Consider the following 2,746-nt stretch of genomic DNA (forward strand, 5'->3'; position numbering starts at 1 on the left):
TTCTGTTCTAGTTCTGTTCTAGTTCTGTTCTAGTTCTGTTCTAGTCCTGTTCTAGTCCTGTTCTAGTTCTGTTCTAGTTCTGTTCTAGTTCTGTTCTAGTTCTGTTCTTGTTCTGTTCTAATTCTGTTGATGATTTACCATTTCTACTGTATGTTTCACTGGGAAAATTAAAAAAGTGTGGAACTAAATAAAGAACGTCAGTGGCAATAGCAGCACAGCAGTACTATTTGTTGTGTGTGTATTCGCGGCGTAATCATTAGCAACAAATACTTAATGTCTTGTCAACACCAAGGAAAATGAGTGAAGGCTATGAAAGCAATAACAACAGCAAACAAAGTTAAAGTGTTCTGCTGGCTATAAGAAGAGTTTTAAATGTTAAGTGGCATAGAAAACAAAATATAAAAAGAGCGACAGCAATAATAACAATAACAACAACTACAACAATTTAGTATGAATAAATGAAATATAATAAAAACACACAAAAATGGATGCGTTGAAAGTTTATCACTGATCCATCAAAAGCATCCTTTTTACAAACAATTTATCCTTGAGTAGCTTGCAATAAAAAATTTTGTTTTACTTCATCTCTTCGCCTTTTCTTATATAATTTTTTGTTTGGTATTTATCTACTCATTTGTTTATAAATTTCAACTCATTTCCTTTATTTTCTTTTGGGTTTTTGTTTATGAATTGCCTGGACTTTTTTCCAGCAGTTTTTGTTTGCTATTATTTTTTTAATTTATCCCAAAGATTAAGTTGTAATATCCATTAAATGCAGTTATTTTGATAAGTCCTTAATGAGTAGCAGAGGCTTTCAAATACACTTGAATCAACGTACAAAAACAATTTATATAAATATTGCCAAGAGTTTGTAACAGCAAGAGAAAATGAGAAAAAAACTTTAAACAAAAGTTTGTCGTTTTTCCAGAATTCACACTTTTAAACTTTTTTATTTAACCTTCTGTTCAGAGTGGCTGTTAAAGTGTCGGTTTGAGAGTTTTGTTGCGCTTTGATTATGTATTTATATTTTGATATAGCATTTATTTATTGACCATCATGGTGGATGAGTAATATTTAATTCATACAAAAAAAAAAAAAAAACTTGTACGTCATCGTTCACTGCATCTGATGTATTTTTATAAATTCAGTAAATAAAAACTTTTGAAATTTGTTTCGCTATTTATTATTGATTATTATACAGAAAATATTATCTGCATTAATAATATAAATTGAAAATCTCATGGATTTTAATTGGCAAGAAAAAACATTGTGAGTTTTTCTTAATGACATTCCAATTTGAATTTAACGTTTAAATTGTATACATTTTTATTAAGATTACATTGTTTGGTGCGAAAATTATTTTTTAATATGATTACAGTTCTAGTTCTGTTCTAGTTCAGTTCTAGTTCAGTTCTAGTTCAGTTCTAGTTCAGTTCTAGTTCAGTTCTAGTTCAGTTCTAGTTCAGTTCTAGTTCAGTTCAAGTTCAGTTCTAGTTCAGTTCTAGTTCAGTTCTAGTTCAGTTCTAGTTCAGTTCTAGTTCAGTTCTAGTTCAGTTCTAGTTCAGTTCTAGTTTGGTTCTAGTTTAGTTCTAATTCAGTTCTAGTTAAGTCCTAGTTAAGTTCTAGTTCATTTCTAGTTCAATTTTAGTTTAGTTCTCGTTCAGGTTTAGTTCTAGTTTTTACCTTTAAACATCCGAATTAAGATTACAATATCTTCTATAAGTTATGAATACAGCATTTAATTTGTATGTTCACCGATTTAAATGATACATGAGTCGTTAAAAAATTTAAGAATACGGTATTTATCCATTTTCTCCCATATTAGTGGTTCTACTTTTAAATAAAATAAGATCAGAGCAGACAATACGGCTTGCTTATAGAAAACAACCAGATAACTAACCAACCATTATCACATAAATATTTATATTCTTAATTAACAACAGTGCTTATTAAAAACACTTAATTGTAATTATTTATGTATTTATCTGCTATTTATATTTAACTTCACTGAGCCTTAATTTCCTATTTAAATAAATTCTTTATCAAGTGAAATATTGTCTAAAGAAATTTGTTCATAAAAAAGCACTCACATACACTTTCAAATTTTTTTTGCTGTTGCAACTATCTTTAACATTTTGTCATATTTATAACTCTAAACAGAAGCAATTACCCTGCTGATGCTACTTGCTACTGTTGCTGGTGCCAATGAAGGATGCAACAAACAGCCGCTATATTCAAATTGCAAACATTGAGTAATTAATCAAGAATGAAAAGAGCAGCTACAAACAAGCCTAGCATCTAACAGATGGACAGACGGACAGACAAACTGTTTCATAGATAGACCAACAACCAGTATAAATATCAACTCTGGCTAAATAACAAAGCAATAGAAATGAGGGGAATGCTGACAGGGAAAAAAAGAAAAAATTGAAAACAGGAGTACAACAGGACATTTAAACTGATTCTACACAAATGCTCATATACATATAAACGCACATTAAGGATTTTCTGTGGGTTTTAAATAAAAGTTTGTCTTATTGCCTGTTGACAGAGTGAAAGGTAATAATTTGAACAAAAACATAAAGATACGCCAGTAAAAAATTGCAATGTGGTATTAGTCCTGGTTCTGTTCTAGTTTTGTTCTAGTTCTGTTCTAGTTCTGTTCTAGTTCTAGTTCTGTTCTAGTTTTGTTCTAGTTCTGTTCTAGTTCTGTTCTAGTTCTGTTCTAGTTCTGTTCTAGTTCTGT

Source organism: Lucilia cuprina, chromosome 2, assembly GCF_022045245.1.
Source record: "Lucilia cuprina isolate Lc7/37 chromosome 2, ASM2204524v1, whole genome shotgun sequence".
NCBI classification, from domain to species: Eukaryota; Metazoa; Arthropoda; class Insecta; order Diptera; family Calliphoridae; genus Lucilia; species Lucilia cuprina.